Below are 16029 nucleotides of genomic sequence, written 5' to 3'. Positions count from 1 at the left end.
GTATTTTTGGAGCTCCACCGAATGGCAGACGATAACTGGAAGCTAGTGCTTCACCGCTCAGCCCAGCTGAAGCACATGCCTCGTTGGCGCAGTTAGGCAGCGCGTCAGTCTCATAATCTGAAGGTCGTGAGTTCGAGCCTCACACGGGGCAGGGTGGTGCCTTTTGGCGCACGAGAGCATTTAGACGATAGAGCGGTTTCCTTTATTCCCTTTCGTGTGATCGTCCATTTCTCCTGGGGCCAAAAAGGCTCTTCGGCTCCCCTGGAGGCCAGACAGCATGACATTCTGAGAAAACGTGTGTCTTTTTCAAGTAGTTTCCCTGAATCTCATTAAATTGCGTGGCGTCCTCTGAAATCGTTGGACGCGCAATGCCCTTGAAATCCAGTGTTTTTGTAGGACTAGTGTGGTATAAACGCAGTCGTGGTATTGCTCTCCTGTTCGTGTAATGCGTGGCCGTGTCGTCGCAGTGCTCTTGTTAAGGTTTAAAATCAACTCGCCAGAGGGTTAAAGACTCCAGCCTGAGCCCACAGCCAAAGGTTAGCCTTGTCAGAAGTGGGATTCGAACCCACGCCTCCAGGGGAGACTGCGACCTGAACGCAGCGCCTTAGACCGCTCGGCCATCCTGACACGAGGGCTGAGGGCGAGCAGGATTTTTGGAGCTCCACCGAATGGCAGACGATAACTGGAAGCTAGTGCTTCACCGCTCAGCCCAGCTGAAGCACATGCCTCGTTGGCGCAGTTAGGCAGCGCGTCAGTCTCATAATCTGAAGGTCGTGAGTTCGAGCCTCACACGGGGCAGGGTGGTGCCTTTTGGCGCACGAGAGCGTTTAGACGATAGAGCGGTTTCCTTTATTCCCTTTCGTGTGATCGTCCATTTCTCCTGGGGCCAAAAAGGCTCTTCGGCTCCCCTGGAGGCCAGACAGCATGACATTCTGAGAAAACGTGTGTCTTTTTCAAGTAGTTTCCCTGAATCTCATTAAATTGCGTGGCTTCCTCTGAAATCGTTGGACGCACAATGCCCTTGAAATCCAGTGTTTTTGTAGGACTAGTGTGGTATAAACGCAGTCGTGGTATTGCTCTCCTGTTCGTGTAATGCGTGGCCGTGTCGTCGCAGTGCTCTTGTTAAGTTTTAAAATCAACTCGCCAGAGGGTTAAAGACTCCAGCCTGAGCCCACAGCCAAAGGTTAGCCTTGTCAGAAGTGGGATTCGAACCCACGCCTCCAGGGGAGACTGCGACCTGAACGCAGCGCCTTAGACCGCTCGGCCATCCTGACACGAGGGCTGAGGGCGAGCAGTATTTTTGGAGCTCCACCGAATGGCAGACGATAACTGGAAGCTAGTGCTTCACCGCTCAGCCCAGCTGAAGCACATGCCTCGTTGGCGCAGTTAGGCAGCGCGTCAGTCTCATAATCTGAAGGTCGTGAGTTCGAGCCTCACACGGGGCAGGGTGGTGCCTTTTGGCGCACGAGAGCGTTTAGACGATAGAGCGGTTTCCTTTATTCCCTTTCGTGTGATCGTCCATTTCTCCTGGGGCCAAAAGGCTCTTCGGCTCCCCTGGAGGCCAGACAGCATGACATTCTGAGAAAACGTGTGTCTTTTTCAAGTAGTTTCCCTGAATCTCATTAAATTGCGTGGCGTCCTCTGAAATCGTTGGACGCGCAATGCCCTTGAAATTCAGTGTTTTTGTAGGACTAGTGTGGTATAAACGCAGTCGTGGTATTGCTCTCCTGTTCGTGTAATGCGTGGCCGTGTCGTCGCAGTGCTCTTGTTAAGGTTTAAAATCAACTCGCCAGAGGGTTAAAGACTCCAGCCTGAGCCCACAGCCAAAGGTTAGCCTTGTCAGAAGTGGGATTCGAACCCACGCCTCCAGGGGAGACTGCGACCTGAACGCAGCGCCTTAGACCGCTCGGCCATCCTGACACGAGGGCTGAGGGCGAGCAGTATTTTTGGAGCTCCACCGAATGGCAGACGATAACTGGAAGCTAGTGCTTCACCGCTCAGCCCAGCCGAAGCACATGCCTCGTTGGCGCAGTTAGGCAGCGCGTCAGTCTCATAATCTGAAGGTCGTGAGTTCGAGCCTCACACGGGGCAGGGTGGTGCCTTTTGGCGCACGAGAGCATTTAGACGATAGAGCGGTTTCCTTTATTCCCTTTCGTGTGATCGTCCATTTCTCCTGGGGCCAAAAAGGCTCTTCGGCTCCCCTGGAGGCCAGACAGCATGACATTCTGAGAAAACGTGTGTCTTTTTCAAGTAGTTTCCCTGAATCTCATTAAATTGCGTGGCGTCCTCTGAAATCGTTGGATGCGCAATGCCCTTGAAATCCAGTGTTTTTGTAGGACTAGTGTGGTATAAACACAGTCGTGGTATTGCTCTCCTGTTCGTGTAATGCGTGGCCGTGTCGTCGCAGTGCTCTTGTTAAGGTTTAAAATCAACTCGCCAGAGGGTTAAAGACTCCAGCCTGAGCCCACAGCCAAAGGTTAGCCTTGTCAGAAGTGGGATTCGAACCCACGCCTCCAGGGGAGACTGCGACCTGAACGCAGCGCCTTAGACCGCTCGGCCATCCTGACACGAGGGCTGAGGGCGAGCAGTATTTTTGGAGCTCCACCGAATGGCAGACGATAACTGGAAGCTAGTGCTTCACCGCTCAGCCCAGCTGAAGCACATGCCTCGTTGGCGCAGTTAGGCAGCGCGTCAGTCTCATAATCTGAAGGTCGTGAGTTCGAGCCTCACACGGGGCAGGGTGGTGCCTTTTGGCGCACGAGAGCATTTAGACGATAGAGCGGTTTCCTTTATTCCCTTTCGTGTGATCGTCCATTTCTCCTGGGGCCAAAAAGGCTCTTCGGCTCCCCTGGAGGCCAGACAGCATGACATTCTGAGAAAACGTGTGTCTTTTTCAAGTAGTTTCCCTGAATCTCATTAAATTGCGTGGCGTCCTCTGAAATCGTTGGACGCGCAATGCCCTTGAAATCCAGTGTTTTTGTAGGACTAGTGTGGTATAAACACAGTCGTGGTATTGCTCTCCTGTTCGTGTAATGCGTGGCCGTGTCGTCGCAGTGCTCTTGTTAAGGTTTAAAATCAACTCGCCAGAGGGTTAAAGACTCCAGCCTGAGCCCACAGCCAAAGGTTAGCCTTGTCAGAAGTGGGATTCGAACCCACGCCTCCAGGGGAGACTGCGACCTGAACGCAGCGCCTTAGACCGCTCGGCCATCCTGACACGAGGGCTGAGGGCGAGCAGTATTTTTGGAGCTCCACCGAATGGCAGACGATAACTGGAAGCTAGTGCTTCACCGCTCAGCCCAGCCGAAGCACATGCCTCGTTGGCGCAGTTAGGCAGCGCGTCAGTCTCATAATCTGAAGGTCGTGAGTTCGAGCCTCACACGGGGCAGGGTGGTGCCTTTTGGCGCACGAGAGCATTTAGACGATAGAGCGGTTTCCTTTATTCCCTTTCGTGTGATCGTCCATTTCTCCTGGGGCCAAAAAGGCTCTTCGGCTCCCCTGGAGGCCAGACAGCATGACATTCTGAGAAAACGTGTGTCTTTTTCAAGTAGTTTCCCTGAATCTCATTAAATTGCGTGGCGTCCTCTGAAATCGTTGGACGCGCAATGCCCTTGAAATCCAGTGTTTTTGTAGGACTAGTGTGGTATAAACGCAGTCGTGGTATTGCTCTCCTGTTCGTGTAATGCGTGGCCGTGTCGTCGCAGTGCTCTTGTTAAGGTTTAAAATCAACTCGCCAGAGGGTTAAAGACTCCAGCCTGAGCCCACAGCCAAAGGTTAGCCTTGTCAGAAGTGGGATTCGAACCCACGCCTCCAGGGGAGACTGCGACCTGAACGCAGCGCCTTAGACCGCTCGGCCATCCTGACATGAGGGCTGAGGGCGAGCAGTATTTTTGGAGGTCCACCGAATGGCAGACGATAACTGGAAGCTAGTGCTTCACCGCTCAGCCCAGCTGAAGCACATGCCTCGTTGGCGCAGTTAGGCAGCGCGTCAGTCTCATAATCTGAAGGTCGTGAGTTCGAGCCTCACACGGGGCAGGGTGGTGCCTTTTGGCGCACGAGAGCGTTTAGACGATAGAGCGGTTTCCTTTATTCCCTTTCGTGTGATCGTCCATTTCTCCTGGGGCCAAAAGGCTCTTCGGCTCCCCTGGAGGCCAGACAGCATGACATTCTGAGAAAACGTGTGTCTTTTTCAAGTAGTTTCCCTGAATCTCATTAAATTGCGTGGCGTCCTCTGAAATCGTTGGACGCGCAATGCCCTTGAAATCCAGTGTTTTTGTAGGACTAGTGTGGTATAAACGCAGTCGTGGTATTGCTCTCCTGTTCGTGTAATGCGTGGCCGTGTCGTCGCAGTGCTCTTGTTAAGGTTTAAAATCAACTCGCCAGAGGGTTAAAGACTCCAGCCTGAGCCCACAGCCAAAGGTTAGCCTTGTCAGAAGTGGGATTCGAACCCACGCCTCCAGGGGAGACTGCGACCTGAACGCAGCGCCTTAGACCGCTCGGCCATCCTGACACGAGGGCTGAGGGCGAGCAGTATTTTTGGAGCTCCACCGAATGGCAGACGATAACTGGAAGCTAGTGCTTCACCGCTCAGCCCAGCCAAAGCACATGCCTCGTTGGCGCAGTTAGGCAGCGCGTCAGTCTCATAATCTGAAGGTCGTGAGTTCGAGCCTCACACGGGGCAGGGTGGTGCCTTTTGGCGCACGAGAGCATTTAGACGATAGAGCGGTTTCCTTTATTCCCTTTCGTGTGATCGTCCATTTCTCCTGGGGCCAAAAAGGCTCTTCGGCTCCCCTGGAGGCCAGACAGCATGACATTCTGAGAAAACGTGTGTCTTTTTCAAGTAGTTTCCCTGAATCTCATTAAATTGCGTGGCGTCCTCTGAAATCGTTGGACGCGCAATGCCCTTGAAATCCAGTGTTTTTGTAGGACTAGTGTGGTATAAACACAGTCGTGGTATTGCTCTCCTGTTCGTGTAATGCGTGGCCGTGTCGTCGCAGTGCTCTTGTTAAGGTTTAAAATCAACTCGCCAGAGGGTTAAAGACTCCAGCCTGAGCCCACAGCCAAAGGTTAGCCTTGTCAGAAGTGGGATTCGAACCCACGCCTCCAGGGGAGACTGCGACCTGAACGCAGCGCCTTAGACCGCTCGGCCATCCTGACACGAGGGCTGAGGGCGAGCAGTATTTTTGGAGCTCCACCGAATGGCAGACGATAACTGGAAGCTAGTGCTTCACCGCTCAGCCCAGCTGAAGCACATGCCTCGTTGGCGCAGTTAGGCAGCGCGTCAGTCTCATAATCTGAAGGTCGTGAGTTCGAGCCTCACACGGGGCAGGGTGGTGCCTTTTGGCGCACGAGAGCGTTTAGACGATAGAGCGGTTTCCTTTATTCCCTTTCGTGTGATCGTCCATTTCTCCTGGGGCCAAAAAGGCTCTTCGGCTCCCCTGGAGGCCAGACAGCATGACATTCTGAGAAAACGTGTGTCTTTTTCAAGTAGTTTCCCTGAATCTCATTAAATTGCGTGGCGTCCTCTGAAATCGTTGGACGCGCAATGCCCTTGAAATCCAGTGTTTTTGTAGGACTAGTGTGGTATAAACGCAGTCGTGGTATTGCTCTCCTGTTCGTGTAATGCGTGGCCGTGTCGTCGCAGTGCTCTTGTTAAGGTTTAAAATCAACTCGCCAGAGGGTTAAAGACTCCAGCCTGAGCCCACAGCCAAAGGTTAGCCTTGTCAGAAGTGGGATTCGAACCCACGCCTCCAGGGGAGACTGCGACCTGAACGCAGCGCCTTAGACCGCTCGGCCATCCTGACACGAGGGCTGAGGGCGAGCAGTATTTTTGGAGCTCCACCGAATGGCAGACGATAACTGGAAGCTAGTGCTTCACCGCTCAGCCCAGCTGAAGCACATGCCTCGTTGGCGCAGTTAGGCAGCGCGTCAGTCTCATAATCTGAAGGTCGTGAGTTCGAGCCTCACACGGGGCAGGGTGGTGCCTTTTGGCGCACGAGAGCATTTAGACGATAGAGCGGTTTCCTTTATTCCCTTTCGTGTGATCGTCCATTTCTCCTGGGGCCAAAAAGGCTCTTCGGCTCCCCTGGAGGCCAGACAGCATGACATTCTGAGAAAACGTGTGTCTTTTTCAAGTAGTTTCCCTGAATCTCATTAAATTGCGTGGCGTCCTCTGAAATCGTTGGACGCGCAATGCCCTTGAAATCCAGTGTTTTTGTAGGACTAGTGTGGTATAAACGCAGTCGTGGTATTGCTCTCCTGTTCGTGTAATGCGTGGCCGTGTCGTCGCAGTGCTCTTGTTAAGGTTTAAAATCAACTCGCCAGAGGGTTAAAGACTCCAGCCTGAGCCCACAGCCAAAGGTTAGCCTTGTCAGAAGTGGGATTCGAACCCACGCCTCCAGGGGAGACTGCGACCTGAACGCAGCGCCTTAGACCGCTCGGCCATCCTGACACGAGGGCTGAGGGCGAGCAGTATTTTTGGAGCTCCACCGAATGGCAGACGATAACTGGAAGCTAGTGCTTCACCGCTCAGCCCAGCCGAAGCACATGCCTCGTTGGCGCAGTTAGGCAGCGCGTCAGTCTCATAATCTGAAGGTCGTGAGTTCGAGCCTCACACGGGGCAGGGTGGTGCCTTTTGGCGCACGAGAGCATTTAGACGATAGAGCGGTTTCCTTTATTCCCTTTCGTGTGATCGTCCATTTCTCCTGGGGCCAAAAAGGCTCTTCGGCTCCCCTGGAGGCCAGACAGCATGACATTCTGAGAAAACGTGTGTCTTTTTCAAGTAGTTTCCCTGAATCTCATTAAATTGCGTGGCGTCCTCTGAAATCGTTGGACGCGCAATGCCCTTGAAATCCAGTGTTTTTGTAGGACTAGTGTGGTATAAACGCAGTCGTGGTATTGCTCTCCTGTTCGTGTAATGCGTGGCCGTGTCGTCGCAGTGCTCTTGTTAAGGTTTAAAATCAACTCGCCAGAGGGTTAAAGACTCCAGCCTGAGCCCACAGCCAAAGGTTAGCCTTGTCAGAAGTGGGATTCGAACCCACGCCTCCAGGGGAGACTGCGACCTGAACGCAGCGCCTTAGACCGCTCGGCCATCCTGACACGAGGGCTGAGGGCGAGCAGTATTTTTGGAGCTCCACCGAATGGCAGACGATAACTGGAAGCTAGTGCTTCACCGCTCAGCCCAGCCGAAGCACATGCCTCGTTGGCGCAGTTAGGCAGCGCGTCAGTCTCATAATCTGAAGGTCGTGAGTTCGAGCCTCACACGGGGCAGGGTGGTGCCTTTTGGCGCACGAGAGCATTTAGACGATAGAGCGGTTTCCTTTATTCCCTTTCGTGTGATCGTCCATTTCTCCTGGGGCCAAAAAGGCTCTTCGGCTCCCCTGGAGGCCAGACAGCATGACATTCTGAGAAAACGTGTGTCTTTTTCAAGTAGTTTCCCTGAATCTCATTAAATTGCGTGGCGTCCTCTGAAATCGTTGGACGCGCAATGCCCTTGAAATCCAGTGTTTTTGTAGGACTAGTGTGGTATAAACGCAGTCGTGGTATTGCTCTCCTGTTCGTGTAATGCGTGGCCGTGTCGTCGCAGTGCTCTTGTTAAGGTTTAAAATCAACTCGCCAGAGGGTTAAAGACTCCAGCCTGAGCCCACAGCCAAAGGTTAGCCTTGTCAGAAGTGGGATTCGAACCCACGCCTCCAGGGGAGACTGCGACCTGAACGCAGCGCCTTAGACCGCTCGGCCATCCTGACACGAGGGCTGAGGGCGAGCAGTATTTTTGGAGCTCCACCGAATGGCAGACGATAACTGGAAGCTAGTGCTTCACCGCTCAGCCCAGCCGAAGCACATGCCTCGTTGGCGCAGTTAGGCAGCGCGTCAGTCTCATAATCTGAAGGTCGTGAGTTCGAGCCTCACACGGGGCAGGGTGGTGCCTTTTGGCGCACGAGAGCATTTAGACGATAGAGCGGTTTCCTTTATTCCCTTTCGTGTGATCGTCCATTTCTCCTGGGGCCAAAAAGGCTCTTCGGCTCCCCTGGAGGCCAGACAGCATGACATTCTGAGAAAACGTGTGTCTTTTTCAAGTAGTTTCCCTGAATCTCATTAAATTGCGTGGCGTCCTCTGAAATCGTTGGACGCGCAATGCCCTTGAAATCCAGTGTTTTTGTAGGACTAGTGTGGTATAAACACAGTCGTGGTATTGCTCTCCTGTTCGTGTAATGCGTGGCCGTGTCGTCGCAGTGCTCTTGTTAAGGTTTAAAATCAACTCGCCAGAGGGTTAAAGACTCCAGCCTGAGCCCACAGCCAAAGGTTAGCCTTGTCAGAAGTGGGATTCGAACCCACGCCTCCAGGGGAGACTGCGACCTGAACGCAGCGCCTTAGACCGCTCGGCCATCCTGACACGAGGGCTGAGGGCGAGCAGTATTTTTGGAGCTCCACCGAATGGCAGACGATAACTGGAAGCTAGTGCTTCACCGCTCAGCCCAGCTGAAGCACATGCCTCGTTGGCGCAGTTAGGCAGCGCGTCAGTCTCATAATCTGAAGGTCGTGAGTTCGAGCCTCACACGGGGCAGGGTGGTGCCTTTTGGCGCACGAGAGCGTTTAGACGATAGAGCGGTTTCCTTTATTCCCTTTCGTGTGATCGTCCATTTCTCCTGGGGCCAAAAAGGCTCTTCGGCTCCCCTGGAGGCCAGACAGCATGACATTCTGAGAAAACGTGTGTCTTTTTCAAGTAGTTTCCCTGAATCTCATTAAATTGCGTGGCGTCCTCTGAAATCGTTGGACGCGCAATGCCCTTGAAATCCAGTGTTTTTGTAGGACTAGTGTGGTATAAACGCAGTCGTGGTATTGCTCTCCTGTTCGTGTAATGCGTGGCCGTGTCGTCGCAGTGCTCTTGTTAAGGTTTAAAATCAACTCGCCAGAGGGTTAAAGACTCCAGCCTGAGCCCACAGCCAAAGGTTAGCCTTGTCAGAAGTGGGATTCGAACCCACGCCTCCAGGGGAGACTGCGACCTGAACGCAGCGCCTTAGACCGCTCGGCCATCCTGACACGAGGGCTGAGGGCGAGCAGTATTTTTGGAGCTCCACCGAATGGCAGACGATAACTGGAAGCTAGTGCTTCACCGCTCAGCCCAGCCGAAGCACATGCCTCGTTGGCGCAGTTAGGCAGCGCGTCAGTCTCATAATCTGAAGGTCGTGAGTTCGAGCCTCACACGGGGCAGGGTGGTGCCTTTTGGCGCACGAGAGCATTTAGACGATAGAGCGGTTTCCTTTATTCCCTTTCGTGTGATCGTCCATTTCTCCTGGGGCCAAAAAGGCTCTTCGGCTCCCCTGGAGGCCAGACAGCATGACATTCTGAGAAAACGTGTGTCTTTTTCAAGTAGTTTCCCTGAATCTCATTAAATTGCGTGGCGTCCTCTGAAATCGTTGGATGCGCAATGCCCTTGAAATCCAGTGTTTTTGTAGGACTAGTGTGGTATAAACACAGTCGTGGTATTGCTCTCCTGTTCGTGTAATGCGTGGCCGTGTCGTCGCAGTGCTCTTGTTAAGGTTTAAAATCAACTCGCCAGAGGGTTAAAGACTCCAGCCTGAGCCCACAGCCAAAGGTTAGCCTTGTCAGAAGTGGGATTCGAACCCACGCCTCCAGGGGAGACTGCGACCTGAACGCAGCGCCTTAGACCGCTCGGCCATCCTGACACGAGGGCTGAGGGCGAGCAGTATTTTTGGAGCTCCACCGAATGGCAGACGATAACTGGAAGCTAGTGCTTCACCGCTCAGCCCAGCTGAAGCACATGCCTCGTTGGCGCAGTTAGGCAGCGCGTCAGTCTCATAATCTGAAGGTCGTGAGTTCGAGCCTCACACGGGGCAGGGTGGTGCCTTTTGGCGCACGAGAGCGTTTAGACGATAGAGCGGTTTCCTTTATTCCCTTTCGTGTGATCGTCCATTTCTCCTGGGGCCAAAAAGGCTCTTCGGCTCCCCTGGAGGCCAGACAGCATGACATTCTGAGAAAACGTGTGTCTTTTTCAAGTAGTTTCCCTGAATCTCATTAAATTGCGTGGCGTCCTCTGAAATCGTTGGACGCGCAATGCCCTTGAAATCCAGTGTTTTTGTAGGACTAGTGTGGTATAAACGCAGTCGTGGTATTGCTCTCCTGTTCGTGTAATGCGTGGCCGTGTCGTCGCAGTGCTCTTGTTAAGTTTTAAAATCAACTCGCCAGAGGGTTAAAGACTCCAGCCTGAGCCCACAGCCAAAGGTTAGCCTTGTCAGAAGTGGGATTCGAACCCACGCCTCCAGGGGAGACTGCGACCTGAACGCAGCGCCTTAGACCGCTCGGCCATCCTGACACGAGGGCTGAGGGCGAGCAGTATTTTTGGAGCTCCACCGAATGGCAGACGATAACTGGAAGCTAGTGCTTCACCGCTCAGCCCAGCCAAAGCACATGCCTCGTTGGCGCAGTTAGGCAGCGCGTCAGTCTCATAATCTGAAGGTCGTGAGTTCGAGCCTCACACGGGGCAGGGTGGTGCCTTTTGGCGCACGAGAGCGTTTAGACGATAGAGCGGTTTCCTTTATTCCCTTTCGTGTGATCGTCCATTTCTCCTGGGGCCAAAAAGGCTCTTCGGCTCCCCTGGAGGCCAGACAGCATGACATTCTGAGAAAACGTGTGTCTTTTTCAAGTAGTTTCCCTGAATCTCATTAAATTGCGTGGCGTCCTCTGAAATCGTTGGACGCGCAATGCCCTTGAAATCCAGTGTTTTTGTAGGACTAGTGTGGTATAAACGCAGTCGTGGTATTGCTCTCCTGTTCGTGTAATGCGTGGCCGTGTCGTCGCAGTGCTCTTGTTAAGGTTTAAAATCAACTCGCCAGAGGGTTAAAGACTCCAGCCTGAGCCCACAGCCAAAGGTTAGCCTTGTCAGAAGTGGGATTCGAACCCACGCCTCCAGGGGAGACTGCGACCTGAACGCAGCGCCTTAGACCGCTCGGCCATCCTGACACGAGGGCTGAGGGCGAGCAGTATTTTTGGAGCTCCACCGAATGGCAGACGATAACTGGAAGCTAGTGCTTCACCGCTCAGCCCAGCTGAAGCACATGCCTCGTTGGCGCAGTTAGGCAGCGCGTCAGTCTCATAATCTGAAGGTCGTGAGTTCGAGCCTCACACGGGGCAGGGTGGTGCCTTTTGGCGCACGAGAGCGTTTAGACGATAGAGCGGTTTCCTTTATTCCCTTTCGTGTGATCGTCCATTTCTCCTGGGGCCAAAAAGGCTCTTCGGCTCCCCTGGAGGCCAGACAGCATGACATTCTGAGAAAACGTGTGTCTTTTTCAAGTAGTTTCCCTGAATCTCATTAAATTGCGTGGCGTCCTCTGAAATCGTTGGACGCGCAATGCCCTTGAAATCCAGTGTTTTTGTAGGACTAGTGTGGTATAAACGCAGTCGTGGTATTGCTCTCCTGTTCGTGTAATGCGTGGCCGTGTCGTCGCAGTGCTCTTGTTAAGGTTTAAAATCAACTCGCCAGAGGGTTAAAGACTCCAGCCTGAGCCCACAGCCAAAGGTTAGCCTTGTCAGAAGTGGGATTCGAACCCACGCCTCCAGGGGAGACTGCGACCTGAACGCAGCGCCTTAGACCGCTCGGCCATCCTGACACGAGGGCTGAGGGCGAGCAGTATTTTTGGAGCTCCACCGAATGGCAGACGATAACTGGAAGCTAGTGCTTCACCGCTCAGCCCAGCCGAAGCACATGCCTCGTTGGCGCAGTTAGGCAGCGCGTCAGTCTCATAATCTGAAGGTCGTGAGTTCGAGCCTCACACGGGGCAGGGTGGTGCCTTTTGGCGCACGAGAGCATTTAGACGATAGAGCGGTTTCCTTTATTCCCTTTCGTGTGATCGTCCATTTCTCCTGGGGCCAAAAAGGCTCTTCGGCTCCCCTGGAGGCCAGACAGCATGACATTCTGAGAAAACGTGTGTCTTTTTCAAGTAGTTTCCCTGAATCTCATTAAATTGCGTGGCGTCCTCTGAAATCGTTGGACGCGCAATGCCCTTGAAATCCAGTGTTTTTGTAGGACTAGTGTGGTATAAACACAGTCGTGGTATTGCTCTCCTGTTCGTGTAATGCGTGGCCGTGTCGTCGCAGTGCTCTTGTTAAGGTTTAAAATCAACTCGCCAGAGGGTTAAAGACTCCAGCCTGAGCCCACAGCCAAAGGTTAGCCTTGTCAGAAGTGGGATTCGAACCCACGCCTCCAGGGGAGACTGCGACCTGAACGCAGCGCCTTAGACCGCTCGGCCATCCTGACACGAGGGCTGAGGGCGAGCAGTATTTTTGGAGCTCCACCGAATGGCAGACGATAACTGGAAGCTAGTGCTTCACCGCTCAGCCCAGCTGAAGCACATGCCTCGTTGGCGCAGTTAGGCAGCGCGTCAGTCTCATAATCTGAAGGTCGTGAGTTCGAGCCTCACACGGGGCAGGGTGGTGCCTTTTGGCGCACGAGAGCATTTAGACGATAGAGCGGTTTCCTTTATTCCCTTTCGTGTGATCGTCCATTTCTCCTGGGGCCAAAAAGGCTCTTCGGCTCCCCTGGAGGCCAGACAGCATGACATTCTGAGAAAACGTGTGTCTTTTTCAAGTAGTTTCCCTGAATCTCATTAAATTGCGTGGCGTCCTCTGAAATCGTTGGACGCGCAATGCCCTTGAAATCCAGTGTTTTTGTAGGACTAGTGTGGTATAAACACAGTCGTGGTATTGCTCTCCTGTTCGTGTAATGCGTGGCCGTGTCGTCGCAGTGCTCTTGTTAAGGTTTAAAATCAACTCGCCAGAGGGTTAAAGACTCCAGCCTGAGCCCACAGCCAAAGGTTAGCCTTGTCAGAAGTGGGATTCGAACCCACGCCTCCAGGGGAGACTGCGACCTGAACGCAGCGCCTTAGACCGCTCGGCCATCCTGACACGAGGGCTGAGGGCGAGCAGTATTTTTGGAGCTCCACCGAATGGCAGACGATAACTGGAAGCTAGTGCTTCACCGCTCAGCCCAGCTGAAGCACATGCCTCGTTGGCGCAGTTAGGCAGCGCGTCAGTCTCATAATCTGAAGGTCGTGAGTTCGAGCCTCACACGGGGCAGGGTGGTGCCTTTTGGCGCACGAGAGCGTTTAGACGATAGAGCGGTTTCCTTTATTCCCTTTCGTGTGATCGTCCATTTCTCCTGGGGCCAAAAAGGCTCTTCGGCTCCCCTGGAGGCCAGACAGCATGACATTCTGAGAAAACGTGTGTCTTTTTCAAGTAGTTTCCCTGAATCTCATTAAATTGCGTGGCGTCCTCTGAAATCGTTGGACGCGCAATGCCCTTGAAATCCAGTGTTTTTGTAGGACTAGTGTGGTATAAACACAGTCGTGGTATTGCTCTCCTGTTCGTGTAATGCGTGGCCGTGTCGTCGCAGTGCTCTTGTTAAGGTTTAAAATCAACTCGCCAGAGGGTTAAAGACTCCAGCCTGAGCCCACAGCCAAAGGTTAGCCTTGTCAGAAGTGGGATTCGAACCCACGCCTCCAGGGGAGACTGCGACCTGAACGCAGCGCCTTAGACCGCTCGGCCATCCTGACACGAGGGCTGAGGGCGAGCAGGATTTTTGGAGCTCCACCGAATGGCAGACGATAACTGGAAGCTAGTGCTTCACCGCTCAGCCCAGCTGAAGCACATGCCTCGTTGGCGCAGTTAGGCAGCGCGTCAGTCTCATAATCTGAAGGTCGTGAGTTCGAGCCTCACACGGGGCAGGGTGGTGCCTTTTGGCGCACGAGAGCGTTTAGACGATAGAGCGGTTTCCTTTATTCCCTTTCGTGTGATCGTCCATTTCTCCTGGGGCCAAAAAGGCTCTTCGGCTCCCCTGGAGGCCAGACAGCATGACATTCTGAGAAAACGTGTGTCTTTTTCAAGTAGTTTCCCTGAATCTCATTAAATTGCGTGGCGTCCTCTGAAATCGTTGGACGCGCAATGCCCTTGAAATCCAGTGTTTTTGTAGGACTAGTGTGGTATAAACGCAGTCGTGGTATTGCTCTCCTGTTCGTGTAATGCGTGGCCGTGTCGTCGCAGTGCTCTTGTTAAGGTTTAAAATCAACTCGCCAGAGGGTTAAAGACTCCAGCCTGAGCCCACAGCCAAAGGTTAGCCTTGTCAGAAGTGGGATTCGAACCCACGCCTCCAGGGGAGACTGCGACCTGAACGCAGCGCCTTAGACCGCTCGGCCATCCTGACACGAGGGCTGAGGGCGAGCAGTATTTTTGGAGCTCCACCGAATGGCAGACGATAACTGGAAGCTAGTGCTTCACCGCTCAGCCCAGCCGAAGCACATGCCTCGTTGGCGCAGTTAGGCAGCGCGTCAGTCTCATAATCTGAAGGTCGTGAGTTCGAGCCTCACACGGGGCAGGGTGGTGCCTTTTGGCGCACGAGAGCGTTTAGACGATAGAGCGGTTTCCTTTATTCCCTTTCGTGTGATCGTCCATTTCTCCTGGGGCCAAAAAGGCTCTTCGGCTCCCCTGGAGGCCAGACAGCATGACATTCTGAGAAAACGTGTGTCTTTTTCAAGTAGTTTCCCTGAATCTCATTAAATTGCGTGGCGTCCTCTGAAATCGTTGGACGCGCAATGCCCTTGAAATCCAGTGTTTTTGTAGGACTAGTGTGGTATAAACGCAGTCGTGGTATTGCTCTCCTGTTCGTGTAATGCGTGGCCGTGTCGTCGCAGTGCTCTTGTTAAGGTTTAAAATCAACTCGCCAGAGGGTTAAAGACTCCAGCCTGAGCCCACAGCCAAAGGTTAGCCTTGTCAGAAGTGGGATTCGAACCCACGCCTCCAGGGGAGACTGCGACCTGAACGCAGCGCCTTAGACCGCTCGGCCATCCTGACACGAGGGCTGAGGGCGAGCAGTATTTTTGGAGCTCCACCGAATGGCAGACGATAACTGGAAGCTAGTGCTTCACCGCTCAGCCCAGCTGAAGCACATGCCTCGTTGGCGCAGTTAGGCAGCGCGTCAGTCTCATAATCTGAAGGTCGTGAGTTCGAGCCTCACACGGGGCAGGGTGGTGCCTTTTGGCGCACGAGAGCATTTAGACGATAGAGCGGTTTCCTTTATTCCCTTTCGTGTGATCGTCCATTTCTCCTGGGGCCAAAAAGGCTCTTCGGCTCCCCTGGAGGCCAGACAGCATGACATTCTGAGAAAACGTGTGTCTTTTTCAAGTAGTTTCCCTGAATCTCATTAAATTGCGTGGCGTCCTCTGAAATCGTTGGACGCGCAATGCCCTTGAAATCCAGTGTTTTTGTAGGACTAGTGTGGTATAAACGCAGTCGTGGTATTGCTCTCCTGTTCGTGTAATGCGTGGCCGTGTCGTCGCAGTGCTCTTGTTAAGGTTTAAAATCAACTCGCCAGAGGGTTAAAGACTCCAGCCTGAGCCCACAGCCAAAGGTTAGCCTTGTCAGAAGTGGGATTCGAACCCACGCCTCCAGGGGAGACTGCGACCTGAACGCAGCGCCTTAGACCGCTCGGCCATCCTGACACGAGGGCTGAGGGCGAGCAGTATTTTTGGAGCTCCACCGAATGGCAGACGATAACTGGAAGCTAGTGCTTCACCGCTCAGCCCAGCTGAAGCACATGCCTCGTTGGCGCAGTTAGGCAGCGCGTCAGTCTCATAATCTGAAGGTCGTGAGTTCGAGCCTCACACGGGGCAGGGTGGTGCCTTTTGGCGCACGAGAGCATTTAGACGATAGAGCGGTTTCCTTTATTCCCTTTCGTGTGATCGTCCATTTCTCCTGGGGCCAAAAAGGCTCTTCGGCTCCCCTGGAGGCCAGACAGCATGACATTCTGAGAAAACGTGTGTCTTTTTCAAGTAGTTTCCCTGAATCTCATTAAATTGCGTGGCGTCCTCTGAAATCGTTGGACGCGCAATGCCCTTGAAATCCAGTGTTTTTGTAGGACTAGTGTGGTATAAACGCAGTCGTGGTATTGCTCTCCTGTTCGTGTAATGCGTGGCCGTGTCGTCGCAGTGCTCTTGTTAAGGTTTAAAATCAACTCGCCAGAGG

General features: G+C 53.3%; 49 non-coding genes across 49 annotated transcripts; 25 read left to right on the top strand and 24 right to left on the bottom strand.

The window, feature by feature from the left end:
• Nucleotides 1-77: 77 nt before the first annotated feature.
• Nucleotides 78-151, top strand: trnam-cau (transfer RNA methionine (anticodon CAU)). The gene has a single exon. It is a non-coding gene; the product is annotated as a tRNA-Met (tRNA).
• A 393-nt stretch (nucleotides 152-544) lies between these two features.
• Nucleotides 545-627, bottom strand: trnal-cag (transfer RNA leucine (anticodon CAG)). Its single transcript has one exon. It is a non-coding gene; the product is annotated as a tRNA-Leu (tRNA).
• A 97-nt stretch (nucleotides 628-724) lies between these two features.
• Nucleotides 725-798, top strand: trnam-cau (transfer RNA methionine (anticodon CAU)). The gene has a single exon. It is a non-coding gene; the product is annotated as a tRNA-Met (tRNA).
• Nucleotides 799-1191: 393 nt separating this feature from the next.
• Nucleotides 1192-1274, bottom strand: trnal-cag (transfer RNA leucine (anticodon CAG)). Its single transcript has one exon. It is a non-coding gene; the product is annotated as a tRNA-Leu (tRNA).
• Nucleotides 1275-1371: 97 nt separating this feature from the next.
• Nucleotides 1372-1445, top strand: trnam-cau (transfer RNA methionine (anticodon CAU)). Its single transcript has one exon. It is a non-coding gene; the product is annotated as a tRNA-Met (tRNA).
• A 392-nt stretch (nucleotides 1446-1837) lies between these two features.
• Nucleotides 1838-1920, bottom strand: trnal-cag (transfer RNA leucine (anticodon CAG)). Its single transcript has one exon. It is a non-coding gene; the product is annotated as a tRNA-Leu (tRNA).
• A 97-nt stretch (nucleotides 1921-2017) lies between these two features.
• On the top strand, nucleotides 2018-2091 carry trnam-cau (transfer RNA methionine (anticodon CAU)). The gene has a single exon. It is a non-coding gene; the product is annotated as a tRNA-Met (tRNA).
• Nucleotides 2092-2484: 393 nt separating this feature from the next.
• Nucleotides 2485-2567, bottom strand: trnal-cag (transfer RNA leucine (anticodon CAG)). The gene has a single exon. It is a non-coding gene; the product is annotated as a tRNA-Leu (tRNA).
• A 97-nt stretch (nucleotides 2568-2664) lies between these two features.
• trnam-cau (transfer RNA methionine (anticodon CAU)) lies at nucleotides 2665-2738 on the top strand. Its single transcript has one exon. It is a non-coding gene; the product is annotated as a tRNA-Met (tRNA).
• A 393-nt stretch (nucleotides 2739-3131) lies between these two features.
• trnal-cag (transfer RNA leucine (anticodon CAG)) lies at nucleotides 3132-3214 on the bottom strand. The gene has a single exon. It is a non-coding gene; the product is annotated as a tRNA-Leu (tRNA).
• Nucleotides 3215-3311: 97 nt separating this feature from the next.
• trnam-cau (transfer RNA methionine (anticodon CAU)) lies at nucleotides 3312-3385 on the top strand. The gene has a single exon. It is a non-coding gene; the product is annotated as a tRNA-Met (tRNA).
• A 393-nt stretch (nucleotides 3386-3778) lies between these two features.
• Nucleotides 3779-3861, bottom strand: trnal-cag (transfer RNA leucine (anticodon CAG)). Its single transcript has one exon. It is a non-coding gene; the product is annotated as a tRNA-Leu (tRNA).
• A 97-nt stretch (nucleotides 3862-3958) lies between these two features.
• On the top strand, nucleotides 3959-4032 carry trnam-cau (transfer RNA methionine (anticodon CAU)). Its single transcript has one exon. It is a non-coding gene; the product is annotated as a tRNA-Met (tRNA).
• Nucleotides 4033-4424: 392 nt separating this feature from the next.
• Nucleotides 4425-4507, bottom strand: trnal-cag (transfer RNA leucine (anticodon CAG)). The gene has a single exon. It is a non-coding gene; the product is annotated as a tRNA-Leu (tRNA).
• A 97-nt stretch (nucleotides 4508-4604) lies between these two features.
• trnam-cau (transfer RNA methionine (anticodon CAU)) lies at nucleotides 4605-4678 on the top strand. Its single transcript has one exon. It is a non-coding gene; the product is annotated as a tRNA-Met (tRNA).
• A 393-nt stretch (nucleotides 4679-5071) lies between these two features.
• trnal-cag (transfer RNA leucine (anticodon CAG)) lies at nucleotides 5072-5154 on the bottom strand. The gene has a single exon. It is a non-coding gene; the product is annotated as a tRNA-Leu (tRNA).
• Nucleotides 5155-5251: 97 nt separating this feature from the next.
• Nucleotides 5252-5325, top strand: trnam-cau (transfer RNA methionine (anticodon CAU)). Its single transcript has one exon. It is a non-coding gene; the product is annotated as a tRNA-Met (tRNA).
• Nucleotides 5326-5718: 393 nt separating this feature from the next.
• Nucleotides 5719-5801, bottom strand: trnal-cag (transfer RNA leucine (anticodon CAG)). Its single transcript has one exon. It is a non-coding gene; the product is annotated as a tRNA-Leu (tRNA).
• A 97-nt stretch (nucleotides 5802-5898) lies between these two features.
• Nucleotides 5899-5972, top strand: trnam-cau (transfer RNA methionine (anticodon CAU)). The gene has a single exon. It is a non-coding gene; the product is annotated as a tRNA-Met (tRNA).
• A 393-nt stretch (nucleotides 5973-6365) lies between these two features.
• trnal-cag (transfer RNA leucine (anticodon CAG)) lies at nucleotides 6366-6448 on the bottom strand. Its single transcript has one exon. It is a non-coding gene; the product is annotated as a tRNA-Leu (tRNA).
• A 97-nt stretch (nucleotides 6449-6545) lies between these two features.
• On the top strand, nucleotides 6546-6619 carry trnam-cau (transfer RNA methionine (anticodon CAU)). The gene has a single exon. It is a non-coding gene; the product is annotated as a tRNA-Met (tRNA).
• A 393-nt stretch (nucleotides 6620-7012) lies between these two features.
• On the bottom strand, nucleotides 7013-7095 carry trnal-cag (transfer RNA leucine (anticodon CAG)). The gene has a single exon. It is a non-coding gene; the product is annotated as a tRNA-Leu (tRNA).
• Nucleotides 7096-7192: 97 nt separating this feature from the next.
• trnam-cau (transfer RNA methionine (anticodon CAU)) lies at nucleotides 7193-7266 on the top strand. Its single transcript has one exon. It is a non-coding gene; the product is annotated as a tRNA-Met (tRNA).
• Nucleotides 7267-7659: 393 nt separating this feature from the next.
• Nucleotides 7660-7742, bottom strand: trnal-cag (transfer RNA leucine (anticodon CAG)). The gene has a single exon. It is a non-coding gene; the product is annotated as a tRNA-Leu (tRNA).
• A 97-nt stretch (nucleotides 7743-7839) lies between these two features.
• trnam-cau (transfer RNA methionine (anticodon CAU)) lies at nucleotides 7840-7913 on the top strand. The gene has a single exon. It is a non-coding gene; the product is annotated as a tRNA-Met (tRNA).
• Nucleotides 7914-8306: 393 nt separating this feature from the next.
• Nucleotides 8307-8389, bottom strand: trnal-cag (transfer RNA leucine (anticodon CAG)). The gene has a single exon. It is a non-coding gene; the product is annotated as a tRNA-Leu (tRNA).
• Nucleotides 8390-8486: 97 nt separating this feature from the next.
• On the top strand, nucleotides 8487-8560 carry trnam-cau (transfer RNA methionine (anticodon CAU)). The gene has a single exon. It is a non-coding gene; the product is annotated as a tRNA-Met (tRNA).
• A 393-nt stretch (nucleotides 8561-8953) lies between these two features.
• Nucleotides 8954-9036, bottom strand: trnal-cag (transfer RNA leucine (anticodon CAG)). Its single transcript has one exon. It is a non-coding gene; the product is annotated as a tRNA-Leu (tRNA).
• Nucleotides 9037-9133: 97 nt separating this feature from the next.
• trnam-cau (transfer RNA methionine (anticodon CAU)) lies at nucleotides 9134-9207 on the top strand. The gene has a single exon. It is a non-coding gene; the product is annotated as a tRNA-Met (tRNA).
• A 393-nt stretch (nucleotides 9208-9600) lies between these two features.
• On the bottom strand, nucleotides 9601-9683 carry trnal-cag (transfer RNA leucine (anticodon CAG)). The gene has a single exon. It is a non-coding gene; the product is annotated as a tRNA-Leu (tRNA).
• Nucleotides 9684-9780: 97 nt separating this feature from the next.
• Nucleotides 9781-9854, top strand: trnam-cau (transfer RNA methionine (anticodon CAU)). The gene has a single exon. It is a non-coding gene; the product is annotated as a tRNA-Met (tRNA).
• A 393-nt stretch (nucleotides 9855-10247) lies between these two features.
• trnal-cag (transfer RNA leucine (anticodon CAG)) lies at nucleotides 10248-10330 on the bottom strand. Its single transcript has one exon. It is a non-coding gene; the product is annotated as a tRNA-Leu (tRNA).
• A 97-nt stretch (nucleotides 10331-10427) lies between these two features.
• trnam-cau (transfer RNA methionine (anticodon CAU)) lies at nucleotides 10428-10501 on the top strand. The gene has a single exon. It is a non-coding gene; the product is annotated as a tRNA-Met (tRNA).
• Nucleotides 10502-10894: 393 nt separating this feature from the next.
• On the bottom strand, nucleotides 10895-10977 carry trnal-cag (transfer RNA leucine (anticodon CAG)). The gene has a single exon. It is a non-coding gene; the product is annotated as a tRNA-Leu (tRNA).
• A 97-nt stretch (nucleotides 10978-11074) lies between these two features.
• Nucleotides 11075-11148, top strand: trnam-cau (transfer RNA methionine (anticodon CAU)). The gene has a single exon. It is a non-coding gene; the product is annotated as a tRNA-Met (tRNA).
• Nucleotides 11149-11541: 393 nt separating this feature from the next.
• trnal-cag (transfer RNA leucine (anticodon CAG)) lies at nucleotides 11542-11624 on the bottom strand. Its single transcript has one exon. It is a non-coding gene; the product is annotated as a tRNA-Leu (tRNA).
• Nucleotides 11625-11721: 97 nt separating this feature from the next.
• trnam-cau (transfer RNA methionine (anticodon CAU)) lies at nucleotides 11722-11795 on the top strand. The gene has a single exon. It is a non-coding gene; the product is annotated as a tRNA-Met (tRNA).
• A 393-nt stretch (nucleotides 11796-12188) lies between these two features.
• Nucleotides 12189-12271, bottom strand: trnal-cag (transfer RNA leucine (anticodon CAG)). Its single transcript has one exon. It is a non-coding gene; the product is annotated as a tRNA-Leu (tRNA).
• Nucleotides 12272-12368: 97 nt separating this feature from the next.
• trnam-cau (transfer RNA methionine (anticodon CAU)) lies at nucleotides 12369-12442 on the top strand. The gene has a single exon. It is a non-coding gene; the product is annotated as a tRNA-Met (tRNA).
• A 393-nt stretch (nucleotides 12443-12835) lies between these two features.
• Nucleotides 12836-12918, bottom strand: trnal-cag (transfer RNA leucine (anticodon CAG)). The gene has a single exon. It is a non-coding gene; the product is annotated as a tRNA-Leu (tRNA).
• A 97-nt stretch (nucleotides 12919-13015) lies between these two features.
• trnam-cau (transfer RNA methionine (anticodon CAU)) lies at nucleotides 13016-13089 on the top strand. Its single transcript has one exon. It is a non-coding gene; the product is annotated as a tRNA-Met (tRNA).
• Nucleotides 13090-13482: 393 nt separating this feature from the next.
• On the bottom strand, nucleotides 13483-13565 carry trnal-cag (transfer RNA leucine (anticodon CAG)). Its single transcript has one exon. It is a non-coding gene; the product is annotated as a tRNA-Leu (tRNA).
• A 97-nt stretch (nucleotides 13566-13662) lies between these two features.
• On the top strand, nucleotides 13663-13736 carry trnam-cau (transfer RNA methionine (anticodon CAU)). Its single transcript has one exon. It is a non-coding gene; the product is annotated as a tRNA-Met (tRNA).
• Nucleotides 13737-14129: 393 nt separating this feature from the next.
• Nucleotides 14130-14212, bottom strand: trnal-cag (transfer RNA leucine (anticodon CAG)). Its single transcript has one exon. It is a non-coding gene; the product is annotated as a tRNA-Leu (tRNA).
• A 97-nt stretch (nucleotides 14213-14309) lies between these two features.
• On the top strand, nucleotides 14310-14383 carry trnam-cau (transfer RNA methionine (anticodon CAU)). The gene has a single exon. It is a non-coding gene; the product is annotated as a tRNA-Met (tRNA).
• Nucleotides 14384-14776: 393 nt separating this feature from the next.
• Nucleotides 14777-14859, bottom strand: trnal-cag (transfer RNA leucine (anticodon CAG)). Its single transcript has one exon. It is a non-coding gene; the product is annotated as a tRNA-Leu (tRNA).
• A 97-nt stretch (nucleotides 14860-14956) lies between these two features.
• trnam-cau (transfer RNA methionine (anticodon CAU)) lies at nucleotides 14957-15030 on the top strand. The gene has a single exon. It is a non-coding gene; the product is annotated as a tRNA-Met (tRNA).
• Nucleotides 15031-15423: 393 nt separating this feature from the next.
• trnal-cag (transfer RNA leucine (anticodon CAG)) lies at nucleotides 15424-15506 on the bottom strand. Its single transcript has one exon. It is a non-coding gene; the product is annotated as a tRNA-Leu (tRNA).
• Nucleotides 15507-15603: 97 nt separating this feature from the next.
• On the top strand, nucleotides 15604-15677 carry trnam-cau (transfer RNA methionine (anticodon CAU)). Its single transcript has one exon. It is a non-coding gene; the product is annotated as a tRNA-Met (tRNA).
• The last annotated feature ends 352 nt before the right edge of the window (nucleotides 15678-16029 follow it).

Source organism: Chanodichthys erythropterus, chromosome 8, assembly GCF_024489055.1.
Source record: "Chanodichthys erythropterus isolate Z2021 chromosome 8, ASM2448905v1, whole genome shotgun sequence".
Classification (NCBI taxonomy): domain Eukaryota; kingdom Metazoa; phylum Chordata; class Actinopteri; order Cypriniformes; family Xenocyprididae; genus Chanodichthys; species Chanodichthys erythropterus.
Note: the sequence above shows the minus strand (reverse complement) of the source record. Positions and strands in the feature narration are given on the sequence as shown.